The sequence below is a fragment of the Bos indicus genome, chromosome 1 (genome assembly GCF_029378745.1).
Source record: "Bos indicus isolate NIAB-ARS_2022 breed Sahiwal x Tharparkar chromosome 1, NIAB-ARS_B.indTharparkar_mat_pri_1.0, whole genome shotgun sequence".
In the NCBI taxonomy this organism is placed as follows: domain Eukaryota; kingdom Metazoa; phylum Chordata; class Mammalia; order Artiodactyla; family Bovidae; genus Bos; species Bos indicus.
Window position 1 is genome coordinate 71372995 of NC_091760.1, and position 21650 is coordinate 71394644.

The 21650-nt window shown below is 45.3% G+C and overlaps 1 protein-coding gene across 1 annotated transcript in view; it reads right to left on the minus strand.

Annotated features, from left to right (window-relative positions):
• Positions 1–21650, minus strand: part of TFRC (transferrin receptor) — a 149533-nt gene that overhangs the window by 103296 nt on the left and 24587 nt on the right. The gene's annotated exons all lie outside the window — the stretch shown is intronic.

A 21650-nucleotide genomic window follows, 5' to 3' on the forward strand; every position in this document is an offset into this window, starting at 1 on the left:
AGAAGTGTCAAAATGCTGAAACATGGTACCGAGAGCTGAATGAAGTTCTAGGTGTAGTCTAACCAGTCCAGAGGCCCATACAGTGCTCATCTCATTTTTCCTTGGCACCTTAAAGATGCATTAACTTTTTTAATGACCACTGTGCTACACATTGTTGGCTCATACTCAGCTGTAGCCAACACCTTTTTATTACATGAGCTGTCATTAAGCCAGAAGTTCCTCAGTTTACATTAACACAGTTAGTTCTTTGAACCTAAATAAAGGACTTTTTCCTTGTTAAATTTCAACTTATACAATTTGGCCCAGGAACTTCCCTGGTGGTCCAATGGCTAAGACTCCAGGTTCCCAATGCAGGGGGCCTGGTTCAATCCCTAATCAGGGAATTAGGTACCATATGCCACAACTAAGGCCCTGTGCAGCCAAATAAATAAATATTTTTTAAGGACTGGTTCATTACTGCAGTTCACTGAGGTGTTTATGAATGGATATCCTCACTTCAATACTAACCACCTCTCCAGGTTTTGCATAATCCACCTATTTGATAGGCAGATACTTTCTTTATTTTCATCCAAGAGGACAATAAAAGAAAATAGAGTAAAGGAAAAAGCCCTTTGTCCCATTATCCAAGTCCACATGGCATGTTGTGATTGCCCAACCTGCTATGGAGCAAGGTTGTTTGAATTTCCCAAGGCTGCCAGAACACATGACCACAGGCTGAATGGCTCGGACACCAGAAATCCATTCTCTTGCAGTTCTAGAGGCTAGAATGCCAAGGTATCAGTAGGGCCATATCCCCTCCAAAGACTCCACAGAAAAACCCTTCCTTGCCTCTTCCTAACTTCTGTTGGCTACTGGCAATTCTTGACATTCCTTGACTGTAGCTGCATCACTCCACATCTGCCTCCATCTCCACATGGCCTTCTTTCCTCTACGTGTGTCTTCTTTGTATCTCTATGTCCAAATTTCCCTCTTCTCAAAAGGACATCCAGTCATTGGATTTAACGCTCACCCAAGTCCACTATGAATTCATCTAACTAGATGACATCTGCAAGGATCCTAGCTCCAAACAAGGTCATGTTCACAGGTACCAGGGTAAAGATTTCAACATATCTTTTTAGGAGACACAATTCAACCCACTAACCAAGCAGTATCAGATTTCACCTCCCATGTTTCTTGCATGTCCTCTCATGTCTGGATATCTTCTCTATCAGAAGTTCTTGCTGCAATCCAGGTGGCCAGGGGATTCCATGCACCCGCCCACATCAACCAGTCAACCTGATCCACTAACCCAGTCTAGAGTGGTGGCTGCCAGCAGAATGTGTATGTGGCTGCCCTCTCCCTTTCCACTTTTTAGAGACTTTTATAGCATCTCTCTGGAGGAAAGGCCAGTCTCTCCTCTGGGTAGGGAGAGGGTAGGTACAGAAGGGAGGCCATAAAGTTGCCTGGTTAAGAGCTTGGACTTTGGCGTGAGACAGACCTATGAATCTGGGCTGGCTTACTCCACCTTTTTTACATCTCATTTTCTTCCCTTGTAACTTTTCTTTATGATAATTAGATGACATCACAGCGTATCAGTGGCTGTTGCCACTTTTTGCTGCTATTGCTCCTGCTATTAGCTGTTCAGGATGTGGGGGAATCTAGATCTGAATCCAAATCTTTGACATCCCCCTGAGGCGAGATTCTCAACATCGTCAAACATGGTTCAGGGTCCACATCTGTAAAATGAGCTCTGACTACACCCAGCACAGAGCCTGGAACATAGAAAAGCCATCAGAAATGTTTGCTTCTTTTCCTTTGCTTCTTCTGGGAGTAAAGGAGAAGAGACGGGAAGGGGAAAAAGTAATGTTAGTCTCACAAGACCTATTCTTAGGAAAATCGAGTGACTCCTTCCTGATCACTCTCTTTTCCCTGTCCTTGGGGACAGAACTTGGATGCATTTTGAGCCTGTCTTTACAGAGACTCTAAACTGTTGTTGTTTTTTAAGCTAATTATAACTAGCACACATATATCATTTTCTCCACTGGTCCACTGAGTTCTTTAGACAACCTTCTTGAGTCACTTTTTTTATTCTGCCCACTTCACCTTTGCAGCAACTGAGGCAGGTGGTTCAGTAACAGCCCCACAGGCACAGAGTAACAAGCGGTGGAGAAGGGTGTCAGCCCACACCCTGCAATTCCAGACCCTACACTTTGTCTTTTTGCTGTTTTCGTTCAGTTGCTCAGTCATGTGCAACTCTTTGCAACCCAATGGACTACAGCATGCCAGGCCTCCCTGTCCCTCACCATCTCCCAGAGTTTGCCCAAGGTCATGTCCATTGAGTCAGTGATGCCATCCAACCATCTCATACTCTGCCGCCCTCTTCTCCTTCTGTCTTCAGTCTTTCCAAGCAGCACTTTGTCTTTACACAAAGAAACTTAGATTTTTTAAAAACTAGGTTTAATTACATACATAAATGAGTTTTCTTTTAAAAAGTAGAAGCTTACTGATAAATATAAAGTGTCTTTGTCCATCCCTTTCAATCTCTGTTCTCCTATTCACCTCTCCAGGGGAACTACTGTTTATGGGTTTAATAAATATGCTCCAGAACTTTAAAAAACAGACATTTCCATTCCTTTACATACAAACCTATACAAAGTATGGGCTTCCCTGATGGCTCAGTTTGAGCAAGCTCCAGAAGTTGATGATGGACAGACAAGCCTGGCATGCTGCAGTCCATGGGATCACAAAGAGTTGGACACAACTGAGTGACTGAACTGACTGATGGTTCAGTGGTAAAGCTGCTGCTGCTGCTAAGTCGCTTCAGTCGTGTCCAACTCTGTGCGACCCAGAGACAGCAGCCCACCAGGTTCCTCCATCCCTGGGATTCTCCAGGCAAGAAAACTGGAGTGGGTTGCCATTTCCTTCTCCAATGCATGAAAGTGAAAAGTGAAAGTGAAGTCGCTCAGTTGTGCCGACTCTCAGCGACCCCATGGACTGCAGCCCACCAAGCTCCTCAGTCCATGGGATTTTCCAGGCAAGAGTACTGGAGTGTGTTGCCATTGCCTTCTCCATCAGTGGTAAAGAATCCACCTCAATGCAGGACAGAGGAGACCCAAGTTTGACCCCTGGGTCGTGAAGATCCCCTGAAGAAGGAAAGGGCAACCTGCTCCAGTATTCTTGCCTGAAGAATCTCATGGGCAGAGGAGGCTGGCAGGCTACAGTCAATCGGGTTGCAAAGAGTCAGGCACAACTGAGTACACACTTGTACAAAATATACTGTGTGTGTGGCCATGTTTTCACATAGACAGCACACCACCTGTGGTTTGGCAACTTGCATTTTTTGCTCCATAGCACACATGAATCTGGTTTGTCCCTTTGGTCAGCTCTACTTCACCTTTGAATGTTGACCCTGCCTCTATTGACAACCCCAAGCTCCTACCCCAGGTTCCCACTCATTTCTGAGTTCTGGGGGCTCTGTGGGGCAGGTCCTAAGCAGCTATGAGGAAGCCTCCTGGGCTCAGACTTCCTTGGCCTGGAGGGACAGAATCACAGGGAGTCTACTTTGAAAGCAGAGCCACTGGCAGACCCTAAGTATCTGGGTTCAAGATCAAGGACTTCCCCCAGGCCACCTGCCGCAGGAGCAGGAAGCCCCAGCAAAGCTCTTAGAAGCTTTCTGTGGCCCTCAGTTCCTCTCTGCTGGGCCAGGTCTCCTCACCTCTACTCACTGCTAACAGTGAAAAGATAAAAGAGAAGTAAAATAAACACAATAAATAGGCTGAAAGATAGTGAAGCAAATGGCAGCAGCAAACAATAAAAACAAAACAACTGACTACAGGGCAAAACAGAAACAGTGATTAAACCCTTTTTGACTAGACTTTGATCTAAATTAGGCTCACCAAGAACAAAGCCTAAGGATGGGGTGGGAGGGGGAGCATTTCCCTAAGGGAGCTCTCTCTTCCCTGCAGGGATTCATTCTTCCTGGTGGAACTGAAGAGAGTCCCCTTGAGCCAGTCCCCATCTCAGTGGCCTCCCACACCTGAACTTCTTCCAGAGCAGGGGCTACACATTCGAATCACTCAGAAAGATTTAAAACAATTTCCCAGTGGTTGGGAGTAAATCAGCTACGAATTCACACGAATTCACACTACGCTGATTTCTAGTGTTTGACAGTTTCCATGGTGTAAATGCCCCCACCAAGTGCTAATGGTTTACTAACTGGCTTGCAAATTAACTCACTCAGAGTTTAAGACAATGGCACTGCCTTTAGAACTCTGTAGCTTTTCTCACTTTCTAAGAATTTCCAGTATACACCATGATCACTGAAAAACCAGCTAGTCAAAATTCAGTAAGTCATTTATAGCCAAATAATGCATAAAACAACTTTTAAAAAACTCTTTCCAAAAGTTGACAGCAAAAAATATTTAATGTGGGCTGGGGGCTTGTTTTGGGGGCTTTCCAGGTGGCGCTAGTAGTAAAGAATCTGCCTGCCAATGCAGGAGACTGAGAAACACGGGTTTGATCCCTGAGCCGGGAAGATCCCCCAGAGGAGGGCATGGCAACCCCATAGACAGAAGAGCATCGTGGGTTACAGTCCATGGGGTCCCAAAGAGTTAGACACGACTGAGCAACTTAGCATGCATGCATGCATGGGAGCTTGTTTTACTGTTTGATATGACCTGTGTGAAGCTTTCACAAGGAAGCAAGTCCAGGACATACCAAGGGAATATAAGAGGAGGGAGTCCCCACTGTGTGGAGGTGGACAAGAGAGGCCCCCACTGACTACAGAAGTCCTTCTCTGCCCGCTCTGTGGTTCATGGAGAGCTTCCACTCAGAAGGAAGCTGAGATTCCAAGAGGAAAAGCAATAAGGACACATGGTCAGTTCTTGACTCGATTCTGATATTAGAACCAGGCCTCTTTCCAAAATATACTGGAGTCCCCCTGGTGGAGTCTGAGACCCTGCTTAGGCCTGTGACCTTTAACGGTGGAGTGCTCTTCCCTTCTCTTTCCTGACCTTCAGCTATGCTCTGCAGACCACAGGCTCAGTCTGCCTAAGCCAGTAGTGCCCAAAAGGAGAGACTGGAAGCCTACAACCTCCTGACACCCAGGAGAAAGCCTTGATTGCCCACCCGCAACCACCTCAGCAAGGCTCCCCAGGATGGGAGAAATGCCTGCAGGAAGCTTTCAGACCGTCTGCTGAGTGTCAGTGTTAGGGGAAGCACATTGACTGAAACCATCCACCCTGGTCAGGCACCATAGTAACTATTTGCATCAGTTATTTTAAGACAGGTGCTCTTGGTAAGAAACAGGAAACTAACAAGCAACCACCAACCGGAAGAGTTCAGGAGAGGTTAAAAGGAGACACCACGTGTCCAACCACCTCTTAGAATCCCTGTCGCTGGCATCCATCTTGGGTGAGCAATGCCAGAACTACTGCCCAAAGACAACCCAGAAATTACATCACCAGAAAACCCAAGACTGTGAGCCATGTGGCAATCAGTCCTCCTGGTTTCCCTGACCCTCCTGTTTTCGCCCAGGAGCCCCTTCCCAATAAAGTCTCTTGCCTTGTCAGCACTTGTGTCTCCTCAGACAATTCACTCCTGAGTGTTGGACAAGAGCCCCCTTTCGGGCCCTGGAAGGGGTCCCCCTTCTTAAAACATCAGGAGGCACTGTGGTGTGGATAAGGAGCCAGAGCTTGTGGTCCCAAGGGCAGGCCCACACAGCAGGAGCTGCTCCCTGCAGCCTGGGTTACACAACTCAGGAGATCAGCCAGGCAGGGTGGCAGTTCCCATTGAGAAAGCATTCCTACAAGACAAGGGGCCATTCCCTCATCCAATGTGGTGAGCCACCCCCAGGGGCTCCTTATAGCTCATACTGTCAGTGGCAAAGCTACAGTCCCCTCTTTCCCACATGGGAGAGGGCTGAGGACTGGAACAAGTCAGGACTTTCTCAGCCAGAAGCGCAGCAAACCTAGGCAGAAGAAAATAGTTGATTCCCTCAAGCACCAACCACTCTGGCCAGCTCTGGGCCTGCTTGAGTCGGGGTGGGACCTGGGTAGGTAGTCCCCAAATAGCCCTCAGGGTGGCCCTGGAGTCCTGCCCTCCAAGGTCAGCACTCCACTGAGAATCCTGGAGAGGCTCTGCTCTCAGACCCTCCTCGGTACGTCCCCCGGGCTACGCCAGCAGGGCACAGCTGGGGGCAGAGGAGAAAGGACAGGCTCTCTGTGTGCCAGTGAGGGTGTCTGGTCTCCGTGGCAGCCTCTCCTGTATCTAAAATTATATGCGGATTAAGAGCACTCCATCTGGCAAGAGCAGATGGAATTGGGTGGAAACATAATCAGGGCACTGCATTTCAGATCTGTGGCTTTCCATTTATCAAGAAGACAAAAAGTCCAGGGGAGAGGTGTATGTGGAGTGTGTGTGTGTATGTGTGCATGTGTTTTGTGTACCACATGATGTAGGGAGTAGACACTCACTTAGTATGTGTGACAGGAAGATGATTTAGGGGAGAAGGGATTAGCCAAAGGAAATGGAAAATTGACGTCAGAATAGATGAGGGAGATGGGCAAACTGGGTGGTCAGAGAAAGACCAGGATGCCCTCAAGGCTCCAAGAGCACAAAAAGGTCTGACAAAAGTCTGAATAAAAACAGGAGAGAAACCCTGCAGGATTGGGAGTTCCTCGAGGACCTTAGGCCATCTCTCCCATGGCACACAGGAGTAAAAGCAGAAAGAAGTACCTCACTGTCAGTCAAGTATAAATATGGCTATAAGCAACAGAAACCCACCTTGCAGGCACTTGAACAAATAATGGCTTCTTTGTCTCACAAAATAAAATATCTGAAAGTGGGTGGGGGCTGGTGCTTAAGGGTATCAGGGCTGGCATCTTTGTGATTCTCTTGGCCTTTTTCTATGGAAATATAGTTACTGCTGTTTCCAATATCAGAAATCTTTTCAACCTAGGAAGAAAGACTAGAAAGAACCTTTTCCTCCTAGAAAGAACTGTGCCAGGCAGCCTGTCCCACTTCAATCCCATTGGCCAGAGTTGGTCACATGGTCTTTCTCAGCTGCAAGGCAGGTTGGGAAAGCAAAGCACAAGGTTGCCATGACCATGGCCTAGGCTTGTTGGCCATTCTGTTGCACCAAACAAAATGAGAGCTCTTTTAGTAAGGAAGAAAGGGGAAATGGATATTGGGAAGGCAACCAAGTCCAGAGGTGATACCCTCAGTGGTGAACATTTTCAGTAAAGACTAAATTAATATACCAAAGTGGAGCTGAAACAGTCTCCAGAAAAACTATGAGGCCTCACTCTGAAAAGGCAATAATCCAAGACACTAAAGTCTGCTTCATTGATACAATCATCTCAGTCATCACTGTCTCAATTGATCTTCAGGGCAACCCCATGAGATAAATGTTATTATATCTCAGCTCCTATAGGTAGGAAAGGTGTGTTTCACAACCTGCACATCACGTTTTGCAGGAATACATCTTTAAGATATTACAGGCATTACTCCAGATATTACTCTGCTATTTGGTCCTAAAGTGACTGCTCCTTATAGGAAGCCACCCCCTCCTCCTTCACTCAATTACTGTCTCTTGCCCTTCCCCAGGATCAAAATACCAGTAAGGAGGCCTCTGAAGTCAGGCAGACCTACATACATTCATATCCCCATTCTTCTTCTGGTCAATGTTTGGCCTTGGACAAGCTGCTCAGCTCTCTGGGCCTAGTAGACCTTGAGAGGTTGTAGGAATTAAATAGGAGATGATGCATTAGAGCACCCAGCACAGTGCCCAGAAACAGCAGGTATTTAATAGTATCAGTGCTTTTCCAGAGATGCAGCAATGTGGAAATACAGCCATGGCCCAGCTGTGGTTTTGCATAAACCAAGATCACATTATTTCCCATATACTTTCCTTACAAAATCTAACTTTTCATAATCAGGGATCATCTGTTTTGTTCTTAGCCACTGAAAAGCTGACTTGGCTTGAAGTCATCAGAAGTTACTTCAACTGGCATTTATTGAGTATCAAGTGCCAGCTGCTTGGAGGCCTGGCCCTCACCCCAGGAGGGTACAGTCTAGTTGCAGAATGGAACATGCAGGCAAATAAATCTAAAATGGGGCAGGGCATAGTGACAATTATGTGTTGTGCTAATTCAAAATGCTGGGACTTCAGAGGTAGCACAGGCTGTGTAGGTGTGGCGTGATCTTGTCCTTCCTGCCCTTGAGAGCAGTCCTCCAGAGCTGCCATGGAAGAGGTGCCACCAGGACCAGCTTAATTTATTAAAAATTAATTTCAGTGACAGCAGAGCCTTAAACTGAGGGTGGAGCCCTTCTGAGCACAGAGTCCTGTGTGACGGCAGAGGTCTCATGCTTGTGCAGCTGGCCCTGGGTGCCGCCACAGCAGCCCCTCAGCAGCCCCTTAGGTCCTGCTGCCTCTGGGTGAGTCAGGACAGGACAGACCCATGGGAAATGGGTCAGCAGGCTTTCCCAAGCCAGTGACCATGTGTCATACTCCCTACTTCTGCTTGAGGAAGGTCATTTCTGTCTGATGAAAGTCACCAGGGGGACTATGGGTTTCCACAGACCACAACGGACTCGAATTTCCCCAGCATGAGACAGAGCTGCCCCACAGTGGGGCCTGTGACAATGGCCTGTCCCTCACTGCACCTTTTGCCACACCTCAGACCACCAGCAGAAGGTCCAGGGGCCAGGAGAAGGGATGGGAGCCACTGATTCTAACAATCCCAAATAAAAAAAGTTCCAGGGAGCCTCCGGGTCTCAGAGACAGAAACCGAAATAGGACACATAATAAACTGTACTGTGGGGACCTCCTTGGTAGTCCAGTGGCTGAGACGTCGAGCTCCCAATGCAGGGGGCTGGGGTTCGATCCCTGGTTGGGGAACTAGATCCCGCCTGCCACACTAAGAGTTTGCATGCTGCAACTAAAAGATTCGTGCCACAATGAAAACTGGGTACAGCCCCCCAAAAAGGTTTAAAAAATGTATTGCACACATAAATATTTATGATAGGCATCAGTACGGGAGTGAGATATCAAGTGACATCCTTGGGCTGGTTGGGCCCTCCAGAGGTCAGCAAGGCCATCCTTCTGCCTCCAGCAATTTCAAGGCAAAAGTTCTGTGATATGGAGCATCTGGGCACCCACCATCTTGGAGCCATCTTGCAGGCCTGTCTGGAGATACAAGGGCTGACATGGCTGCTTCCCGCCTACTGTTCAGCTGCCCACTAATGACTTATTCTGACCCTCCCCAGAGCCCAAGAACAGGTCCCCATCAATGACCAGGTTTGCCCAGGGACCTCCATTTCTCTGCACTGTCTTTGGGAGCAGCTCTGACTGGGGGCAATCCAGCCCCACCCTGCTTCAGCCCGAGACCAGGAAGACCTAAGGACAGGCTGGCAGTGATGCCAGAAGCAAGGAAGCCATAAGTGTGCCATGGCTCAGCCTGCTGCACTTGCCAGGCCAGGCCTGGATGCCCCTGTACAGCCACAGTCACAGGGTGGGTTACAAACCTCCCCTGCAGCTCTGGCACAAGGTGCGCCTGAATGGCTCCGCTTTGAAATGAGTTTAGGGCATGTGGCCAGATCCCTCCAGCGAGGTCCTAAGTGATGAGTGATAGCCAGAACAAGCTCCTGGCTGGCCCACAAGCTCCAGGAAGGCTGGGACTTTGTAATAAACCTCTGTGTACATACACTCTTTGCACTCAGCCCAGGAGTCATTACCTGGCACTCAGAGGGTATAGGCAATATTTCAGCTCAGACTGTCCTCTTTTTAAAATGACTTTCTGGAGGCAGCTACTATCAAAATAAAACAGAAAGTAACAATATTGGTCAGGAACCCTTGCGCACAGTTAAAAAAAAAAAAAAAAAAAAAACTACCATATGACTCAGTAACTCCACTTCTGAATATACACCCAAAAGAACTGAGTAGGGTCTTGAAGAGAATTTGTACATCCATGTATAGCAGCAATATTCACAATAGCCAAAAGGTGGAAGCAACCCAAGTATACACTGACAAACAAATGTATAAAAAAAAGTGGTATAAACATACAACAGAATACTATTTAGCCTTAAAAAGGAAGGAAATTCTGGCACATGTTACTACACGAATGAACCTTAATGACATCATGTTAAGCGAAATAAGCCAATCACAAAAAGACAAAGACACGAGGTACCTGGGGTGATCAGTACGTGGAGACAGACAGTAGGAAAGTGCTGCAGGTGTGGGTGTGGAGAGCTGTTATTCAACAGGTAGGGTTTCCGCTTTGTAGGATGAAGAGAGTCCTGGAGTTTGGTTACACAACAATGTGAATGTACTTAACACTACCAAATGTACGCTTAAAAATGGTAAACTGTATATTATGTGTCTTTTACAACTGTTAAAAATATTTACCTCTATTAAAAATAAAAATCCTAATAATATTTTGTGGTTTTTCTGCATATGAAAGAAACATTTATTAAAAATCTTGTACTTACAAAGAAGTCTAAAGAAGAAAAGCTGTAATATATCTCAGATATTACATACAAAAACTCATAAAGAAATAAAAGCTACCCATAGCCCTACTATCCAGAGACAATTGCTGCTGACAGTGTGATATACATCCTTCTGTATTTTGAAAATATACATGAGTGTACACCTATCTATCCATCTGCAATTTATATCATTCAATAGATACAATTATACATATTACTTTTTCACTTAATGTATTAGAAGTATCTCCAAAATCTCCCCTAACATGAGTTTAATTCATTTCTTTATTTCTGGCTGTGCTGGGTCTTCGTTGCTGTGTCTGGGTTCTCTCTTGTTGCAGAGAGCAGGGGCTACTCTCATTGCAGCTCAGGGGCTCTACAGCGCACAACTTCAGTAGCTGTGATGCCCAGGGTTAGTACTCAGAGGTATGAGGAATCTTCCCAAAGCAGGGATCGAACATGATTTTTAATAGCTTCCTGGTACGTGATGATATGGACACAAAATGTATTCAACTAGTCACCAATTTCTGAACACTTGAGTTGTTTATAAAGTTTTTCAATATTTTTCAACAGTACTGTGATAACACACTTATGTATATACTGTTACCTACATATCTGACAGTTTCTTTAGAAAAATTCTCCAGAAGTGAAGACACTGAGTCCGAGTATCTTGAGGCCGACCGGGCTCTCCTAACACTTGTTTCTGGCCACAGGGCACAGCTGGCCGGTGCTCTGTGCTCTGTCCCTGCTGGTGCTCAGAAGACCCCAGACCTTCCCTCCTCGGACTTCTGCTGGATTTGACTCCTTCAGGTGCTGGGGAACTGAATTCTCTGGCACTTCAGCAAAATAAAAAAGAGCCCCTGTGTCTCTATGAGCTAACTTTGTAGGTTCAAATGACATCGTACAAAACATCTAGAATCTCTGTGGCTGGAAGCGACTTAGAGATGGCCCCATCTGACTCCATCCTTTTACAGGAGAACACAAGGCACACAAAGGGAACACCGTTCCCTTTTCTTGATGGATGGACTGAGCTAAAGCTGAGCTTGCTTGCCCCATCATGCCAGGGACAGCTGGAGTCACAGCAGAGCACAAATGCTCCAGCTCACTGGACCAAGCGCCAGCTTCCAGAAGAGTTGAGGGGTCATTTGGGGCTCTCTTTTGACAGCCTCAGTGCTAATGGCCTCATGACTACATTCTGGCTCTCAGGAAGAACCAGGAAAACCCTCCAGGACGGTATCGCAGACCCTGCTTCTACTGTAAACTCGGCAAAGCTGGTCTTAGGTTCACAGCGCAGAGGCAGGCGTGTGGGTGGGTGGTCTGCCCTTGACCAGAGAGAAGAGCCAGGCACATGTCTGGAGCTGGTTTCATGTCACAATAAGAGACAAGTGAGAGAGAAGACCAGTCAAGTCAAGAGGCAGCGCTGGTCCCTCCAGCTCCAAGGCTCTGGGTCCTGGAATTCCCATAGGAGTAGGGGGACCACCCTGAGGCCCAGTATCCAAGGACCCTCATAATGACCACAGAAAGAGGCAGCAGCTGTAGGGCTGGACGGGGCACTGTGTTGGGGGCCAGGAGCTGGGAGCCACTGCCCGCTGACCCAGGCCAGCTGTGTGAGCCTCAGTGAGACACTTCATCTCTCTGAACTTAGCTCTTTGCATATAAAACAAGAAAATTTCCCTCATCCCCCCAGCCCCAGCCATCACCCCATTTCACTCCTCCCCTTAATAGCAAAACTCCTCCAAAGTGTTGTGGATACTTGCCTCCAAGTCTTTTCTTCTGATTCTGTTTTTAAAAGTTTATACTTTTTATGAATTGCTTCTTGCATAAAAGTAACACATATATTATAAAGGATATGAAAACAAACCAATTCCTCTGCCAGTCAGTTTAAGCAACAGGAAATCCCAAGGCATCTGAAATTCCAAGGCATCTGAAATTTCAAGGCATCACAAAGAGTTGGACACGACTAATCAACTGAACAACGACAACAAAAGGCATCTGAAGTCCCTAATCACGCCCTTCTCTCCTCTGCTCAGGAATACCCACTATTCCAGATTTGTCATCTATCATTCCCTTTCTTTTCACTGAAATTGTTTTTTTTTTTAATTGAAGTATAATTTACCTAAACACTATGTTAGCTCCAGGTATACAACATAGTGATTTGATATTTCTATATATTACAAAACAATCATCACAACTGAGCCTAGTTACCATCTGTAACCATACAAAGTTATTACAATATTATTGCCTATATTCCCCATGCTGTACATTTCACCCCTGTGACTCTTTTATTTTGTAACTGGAAGTTTGTACCTCTTAATCTCCCTCAACTATTTCCCTCTTCCCCCACTCCCCTCCCCTCTGGCAATCACCTATTTGTTCTCTGTATCAATGAGTCTGTTTCTACTTTGAAATGCTTGTTCATTTGTTTTGGTTTTTAGATTCCACATATAAGTGAAATCATATATTTGTCTTCATCTAACTTATTTCATTTAGTGTAATACTTTCAAGGTCTACAACAGGGGCTTAATTTCCAAAATAAACAAATATTTCATACAACCCAACAACAAAAAACCAAACAACCCAGTAGAAAAACGAGCAGGAGACTTAAATAGACATTTCTCCAAAGAAGACACACAGGGGGACAAGAGGCATGTGAAAATATGCTCAACACCACTAATTATTAGAGAAATGCAAATCAAAACTACAATGAGATATCACTGCACACCAGTCAGAATGGCCATTATGAGAAAGTATACAAACAGCAAATGCTGGAGAGGGTGTGGCACAAAGGGGCCCCTCCTACACTGTTGACGGGAACATAAGTTGGTGCAGCCCCTATGAAAAACAGTATGGAAACTCCACAAAAAACTGAAAATAGAATTACCATATGATCCAGCAGTCCCACTCCTAACAAAACTATAATTCAAAAAAATGCATGCACCCTATGTTCATAGCAGCACTGTTCACGATAGCCCAGACATGATGACAACAACATGAATGTCCACTGACAGATGAATGCACAAAGAAGATGAGGTACATACACACAATGGAAGACTACTCAGCCAGAAAAAAGAATGAAATAATGCCATTTGCAGCAACATGGGTGGAATTAAAGATTATCGTGCTATGTGAAGTAAGTCAGAAAGAAAAGGACAGGGACTTCTCCGGTGGTCCAGTGGCTAAGACTCTGCGCTCCCAATGCAGGGGGCCTGGGTTTGATCCCTAGTCGGGGAACGAGATCCCATATGCTGCAACTACAGCCAAGTAAATAAATAATAAAAATGAGTATTAAAAAAAAGAAAGAAAAGGACAAATACTGTATGATATCCCTTATATGTGGAATCCAAAATATGACAGAAACGAATCTATCTGTGAACCAGAAACAGACTCACAGGCTCAGAGAACAGGCTTGTGGTTGCCAAGGGGACGGGGACGGGGAGAGGGGATGGTCTGGGGGTTAACAGGCTTGTGGTTGCCAAGGGGACGGGAGAGGGGGGTGGTCTGGGGGTTTGGGTTAGCAGATGCAAACCATTAATATTACATATAGAATGGATAAACAACAAGGTCCTACTGTATAGCACAGAGAACTATATTCACTATCCTGAGATAAATAGTAAAGGAAAAGAATATAAAAAGGGATATATATGTATATGTATAACTGAATCACTTTGCTGTACAAAAGAAATTAAAAGAACATTGTAAGTCAACTATACTTCAATAACAAATTTTTAAAAATTAAATAAAAATAATCAATAGTATTATACAGTTAAAAAACACTTTCAAGGCCCATCGTGTTCACAAATGACAAGATTTCATTGTTATGGCTGAGTAGTATTCTATTGTATATACATCATATCTTCTTTATTAATTCATCTACTAATGGACACTTAGGTTGCTTCCATATCTTGGCTACTGAAAATAGCACTGGAATGAACATAAGGGTACATTTATCTTTCCAAACTAGTGTTTTGCTTTCTTTGGGAAAACACCCAGAAGTGAAATTGCTGAATCAAATGGTATTTTTAATCTTTGAGGAACCTCCAAACTGTTTTTCATGGAGACTGCACAAATATACACTCCGAGCAACAGTGTACAAGGGTTCCCCTTCACCACATCCTTGACAACACTTACTATATTTTTGTTGATAACAGCCACTCTGACAGGTATGAGGGGATATCTCATTGTGGTTTTGATTGGCATTTTCTTGGTGACTGGTGATGCTGAGCATCTTCTCATGTGTCTGTTGGTCATGTGTGTCTTCTTGGGAAAATATCTATTCAGGTCTTACAGGTTAGAGAACTTTTCAGCTATTGTCTATTCAAGTAAGTTCTCTGCCTCTTTCTCTCTTCTCCTTCTGGGACCCCTATAATGTGAATATTAGTATCCCTGATCTTGCCCCAGAGGTCTCTTTATCATCATTTTGAAAATTCTTTTTTCTGTTGAGTTTGGGTAGTTACCACTACTCTGTCTTCCGTTGATTGACATGTTCCTCTGTATCATCTAATTTTGATTCCTACTAGTGTATTTTTTTTATTTCAGTTATGTATTCTTCAGCTCTGTTTGGCTCTTCTCTATATTTTCTAATTCTTCATTAAACTTCTGTGTTTATCCATTCTTCTCCCGAATATCTACGTGATCAAAGAATTACTTTGAATTCTTTTTAAGGTAGATTATCTCCACTTTGCTTAGCTCTTCTTATGGGATTTTATCTTGTTTGTTCGTTTGGAACATATTCCTCTGTTGCCTCATTCTCACCAATTCTGTTTTTATTTCCATGTATTATGGAGGTTGGTTATGTTTCTCTTGGAGAAGTGGCCGTAGGTAGGAGACACCCTATGGGGCCAAGCAGCACATTCCCCTCTGGTCACCAGAGAGATATGCTCTTGGGGGGTCCCACTCTGTGAGCTGTGTGAACCTTCTGCTGTGGCAGGGCTGACCACTGTGGGTGCACTGGTAGGCAGGGCTGGCCCCTTGCCCATGGGGCAGCCCCAGGCCCTGCCCCGAGCAGAGGCTGCCAGCTGTGGGCAGGCAAGGCTGCATCCCAACGTGGTTGGCCATGCAGCCTGAAGTGTCCCAGGGCTAATGCCAGCTCAATGGTTGGCAGGGCCAGATCTCCAGGGGTCTGGCTACAGGACCTGGGGGCCTGGGGCTGGTGCTGGCTCACTGGCTGGCGGGTAAGCCCCTGGTGTCAACAGGCTAAGGAGAGAACGTCACCAGCTCCAGTGTCCCTGAGGTAGAGCAAGCTCCCCAAAATGGCTGCTGCCCACATCCACTGGGACCCATAAAGAGTCCCAGTTACCTCCTGCCTATCCAAGAGGCTCTCCAAGATCAGCAAGTGGGTCTGACTCAGTCTCCTAACAAATTACTGCCTCTGCACAGGGTCTTTGGAGTGTGTGAAATTTTGCATGAGCCCTTTAAGAGTAGAGTCTCTGTTTCAAACTTCAGCTGTCCTGAATGCAAGCCCGGCTGCCTTTCAAAGGCAGACGTTCTGGGGGTTCAATTCCAGGTGCAAGACCCCTAGGCTGGGGAGTCTGATATTGGGCTCAGACCCCTCACTCTTTGGGGAGACCCTCTGCAATTATAATTATCCACTGTTTGTAGATTACCCACCCAGTTGTGTGGGTCTTCACTATATCACATCTCCCCTTCTCCTACCCATCTCATAGGTTCCTTCTTTCTGTCTTTAGTTGTGGAAAATCTCTTCTGCCAGTCTTCAGGTTGTTCTCATAGACAGTTTCTCTATAAGGAGCTGTAGCCTGGGGGTACCTGTAGGAGGAGGTAAGTTCTGCATCTTCCTACTCAGCCATCTTGATCACTCCTCTCTCATTAAACTTTCAAGCATTTATGTATCCCTAAGCTTTATGGGCTTCTTTGGTGGCTCAGACGTTAAAGCGTCTGCCTGCAATGCGGGATACCTGGGTTCGATCCCTGGGTGGGAAAGATCGCCTGGAGAAGGAAATGGCAACCCACTCCAGTATTCTTGCCTGGAGAATCCCATGGATGGAGGAGCTTGGTGGGCTACAGTTAATGGGGTCACAAAGAGTCGGACACGACTGAGCAACTTCACTTCACTTCACTTCAAGCTTTATGTGGAGAAGGCAATGGCACCCCACTCCAGTACTCTTGCCTGGAAAATCCCATGGATGGAGGAGCCTGGTAGGCTGCAGTCCATGGGGTCACGAAGAGTTGGACACGACTGAGTGACTTTACTTTCACTTTTCAGTTACATGCATTGGAGAAGGAAATGGCAACCCACTCCAGTGTTCTTGCCTGGAGAATCCCAGGGACGGGGGAGCCTGGTGGGCTGCTGTCTATGGGGTCGAAGAGAGTCGGACACAACTGAATCGACTTAGCAGCAGCAGCAGCAAGCTTTATGTAAATGGTATCTCATTAAATGTATTCTGCCACTTTTTAAAATTTGTTTTGGATTGAATTGTGTCCCTCTCAGAGAATATGGTCCATGAGCCTTAACCTTTAGCATTACATAATGTGACCTCTTTTAGATAGAGGATCTTCATAGAAGTAATAAGGTCATTAGAGTGGGGCTCAGACATAAAAAAGAATGAAATAAGGCCATTTGCAGCAACATGGATGGACCTAGAGATTGTCACACTGGGTGAAGTAAGTCAGGCAGAGAAAGATAAATATCATACAATGTCACGTATATGTGGAATCTGTTTTTAATAGACACAAACAAACTTTACAAAATAAAAACAGACACAAATGTTGAAAACAAACGTATTGTTACCAAAGAGGAAACGTAGTTGCTGCTGCTGCTACTGCTGCTAAGTCACTTCAGTCATGTCTGACTCTGTGTGACCCCATGGACGGCAGCCCACGAGGCTCCCCGGTCCCTGGGATTCTCCAGGCAAGAACACTGGAGTGGGGTGCCATTGCCTTCTCCAAGGAAACGTAGTGGGGAGGGATAAATCAGGAGAGGAGCTTGAGATGAACATACACACACTACTATGTATAAGATCAATAACCAACAAGGACCTACTGCATAGCACACGGAACTCTACTCAATATTCTGTGATAACCTATATGAGAAAAGAATCTAAAAAAGAATGAATAGGGAATTCCCTGGTAGCCCAGTGGTTAAGAATTCACCTCCCGATGCAGGGGACACAGGTTCAAACCCTGGTCAGGGAACTAAGATTTCACATGCCTTGGAGCAACTAAGCCTGCATGCTGCAACCAGAGAAAGCCCAAGAGCCCACAAGACATAACCGGAAAAAAAAAAAAAAAACACCCCACAATAAAATAAATAAATAAAATAAAAACTAAAAAGAATGAATACATGTATCAGTTCAGTTCAGTTGCTCAGTTGCGACCCCATGAATCGCAGCATGCCAGGCCTCCCTGTCCACCACCAACTCCTGGAGTTCACTCAGACTCACGTCCATCCAGTCAGTGATGCCATCCAGCCATCTCATCCTCTGTCGTCCCCTTCTCCTCCTGCCCCCAATCCCTCCCAGCATCAGAGTCTTTTCCAATGAGTCAACTCTTCGCATGACGTGGCCAAAGTACTAGAGTTTCAGCTTTAGCATCATTCCTTCCAAAGAAATCCCAGGCTGATCTCCTTCAGAATGGACTGGTTGGATCTCCTTGCAGTACATGTATATATGTATATATGTATATGTATATATATATTTGAATCACCCTGCTGTACATCTGAAACTAATACAACATTGTAAATCAACTATATTCTAATAAAATTAAAAAAAATTTTTTTAATTGTAATCTCTTTCTTTTCAATGCAACGTCTACTCTAACCCTGGCTCTTATCAATACCCTCTGAACTAAAAGCAACTGTATCTTTGCTGGCAAAGAAGCAAAATATAGTGGGTTTTTTTTGTTTTTTTTTTTACTGTGCTGCAGTACGCAGGATCTTTAGTTGCAGCATGCGGACTCTTACTAGTGGCATGTGGAATCTAGTTCCCTAACCAAGAATGGAACACAAGCCCCCTGCATTGGGAGCACAGAGTCTCAGCCACTGGACCACCAGGCGAGTCCCAAATACGGTGGTTTTGAGAGCAGAGCCTGGTGCTTGGAGTCAGACAGACATGAAAACAAATTTCAGTTCTGCCACTTAAGTGATCTTCATTTAAACCTCTGTATCCCTGAATTTCCTCCATTGTCAAATAGTGATAATATCTATCTCAATCCCTGGTTCAGGAACTAAGATTCTGCAAACTGCAAGGCATGGCAATCCAAGTCTTATTAGAGTGGGTATAATTATAAAGAGGGGGAAATTTGGATACAGAGCCACACACACCAGAAGACTGCAGGAAGACTGGAGTTCTGATGCCATCAGTCTGGTCAGTCAAAGAACAACCAGATGCTCAGAGAAAGGCCTGTAACAGATCCATCCCCCAGCAGCTTCATAGGGAGCATGGCCCTGCCAACACCTTGATCTTGAACTTCTAGCCTCCAAACTGTGAAAGAATTTATTTGTTGTTTAAGCCACCCTATCTGTGGTACTTTGTTATGGCAGCCCCAGGAAATGAATATGTCATTCAACAATATATTGTTGAAATTTACTTGTTAATGAATGAAGCTGAGGTTTATTCATTTCTCTGCCATGTTCTGTTACATGACATAACACCATTTATCCATTTTACTTTGAAAAGCTAAAATACTGGCAACCCACTCCAGTATTCTTGCCTTGAGAACCCCATGGACAGCTGGCAGGCTACAGTCCATAGGGTGGCACAGAGTCAGACCCGACTGACTGAAGTGACTTAGCACACACACACATGGCTCACTTACAGGTTTTTTGATTCGATAAATGCTGCTGCCCTGAAGCTCCTGCATGTTGGACCCTTCAGGGAAGTGCTCTTTGGGTCTAGAGGGCAGATGCAAGTCTTGATTGGGTAGCAACAATCAGAGCAACAATATACTCAGCAAGATAATCCTAATTGCTATCCCCTGTGTCAATATGATAGATGTAAAATGGTACTTCCTGGTGTCTTCAACTTGCATTTTCCTGATTCCTAACAAAGTTGGGCATCTTTCTGTGTTTACTGACAAGGTCTCTCGCAAAACACCTGGTAGTACTTTGTCTTTTTCTTATTTATTTCTAGGAGCTTTTGATGTACTCTGGACTCTAACCCCATACTGAATTGGCTGTGTGTTCCCAGTATCTTCACTTTTTCACTTTATTTATAGCATCTTTTTTTTTTTTTTATAGCATCTTTTAAGGAAGAGAAAGTTTCCTTCCTTCTTAAGAAGACTTAATCTTTTAGGGCAGTTTTAGGCTCACAGCAAAATTACAGAACAGAAAACACAGAGAATTTCCCATGCACTGCCGGACCCCACACAGGCACAGCTACCTACTGCCAACATCTCCTGCCAGAACGGTACATTTGTTACAACTGATGTACCTATGCTGACATGTCAGCTTTTCATGTTAATGTAGTGGAATTTATTGATCTTTTTCTTAACAGTTAGTGCTTTCAAGAAATTCTTTGTACCCCCAAAGTCACAGAGACAGACTCTGATATACCCTTCTTGAAGGTGTATATTCTCCCTGTCATGTCGTGAATGGACCTGGAATTAATTTTTGAGGCTGCTGTGTAGCAGGAATCTTGAGTGGGCAGCAGCGCCTGCCCAGCTATTCTCACAGAGTTATTGTGAAGATCAGAGGAGAAAATATGTGCGAAAGGGCACAGAGAACTGTCCAACAAGGTACAGATCTGGGTGCCTTGGATGCTTATTTTGATACAGGATGAGAAAGCCATTTAAGAGAAGCTTGTTTCAGCTTTCGATTTGCTAATAAATTTGGTTGCATGTTAGGCTGCCGATAGACCAGGCAGAAACAAAACCTCCTCTCCTCTTCTGAGGCTAAAGGCCATGTGTGGGCTTTCCAAGAAAGTAAGTTCCAGTAAAACCGCTAAGGTTGGTCTCCCCCCATCCCCCCACCCACACTGCACACTCCCTCAGTTACCTGACATTAACAAATGTGATTGCCAAGGCAGCCCTGAGTCATAGAGAGAAGATTAAATTATACCAGAAATCTGCTCAACAAAGTGCATGAGTAATGAGATTCAGAAAGATGTCTATCTAAAGCAGCAAAAAAAGTGTGGGTGCTTTCCAGAGAGCTTGCTGTACCCCCTCAAAGATGACTCCATCAGAGCTCCTGCTCCACTTTGAATGGCAAAAATTGCTAAGAAAGCACCTGTGACATCTGAGACCAGGGACCCCAGCAACTTTCCCGGACAGGAGATAACTGAGCTCCAGGAGGAGGTGGGCCAACTTCAGGGAACTGGGAGATTCAGATCCAAGGAGGCAGGTCTGCAGGGCTGGTTAGAGGCGGAGGGCTAAGAGCCCAGGGAGGAGGGGAGTGGACCCAGTAGGAGGCCACGCTGCTGGAGGAAGCTCACAAAATCAAAAGCGCCCTTTGACCTCAGAAGGTAGCATTGTTCGTGCTCCTTGAAGCACACCACGACTGAGAGCCAGGGTTTAGGCAACCCTGGGCCAGGCGCCTGCTACCCAGGCCTGTGACACTAGCCTTGTCACAGGGAAGAAAAAATCTGACTCCATAGTGGATCCTTTAATCTTTGTATTTGTCTGCTTTTGCTACAAGTTAAGAGAATGTTGCCTATAGCCTGAAAGATACAGAAAAGCCCATTCTCAAGGCTCTGATCTTTAAAAGTATAACACTTTTCCATTCTTATAGAGATCAAAAGATGGAGAACAGAGGATAACTTCTGTCTTGTTGAAGGTTTATAGGAACACTGTGACCAGACCTGCCTGGACAGCTGCAAGAACAAAGGATTCCTTCGCCAAGAAGTTCGCAACAACCAGTCACATCCCCTCTGCTTTTTAGTAAAAACAGGAGGCCTGAATTCTAACTCATGGAGGATGGGTCTTTGAGACACTAGTCCACTGTCTCCTCTGTCTGCTGGCTTTTTGAATAAAGTTGCTATTCCTTGCCCCAGCAACTCATCTGTTTATCGGCTTGTTGTGCGGTGAGCAGTACAGCTTTGACAAAGTAACAGCCTCACAGGGAGGGGACTGGAGGAAGGAGAGATATAAAAAGGCCTCGGGGAATTGTTTGACAAGTGTAGCTCAGTATCTTGATTGTGGTGGCATTTCACAGACGTACACGTCAAACTCATCAGACTGTACACTTTAAACACGTGCAGTCTGTGTGTGCTTAGTCCCTCAGTCTTGTCCAACTCTTTGCG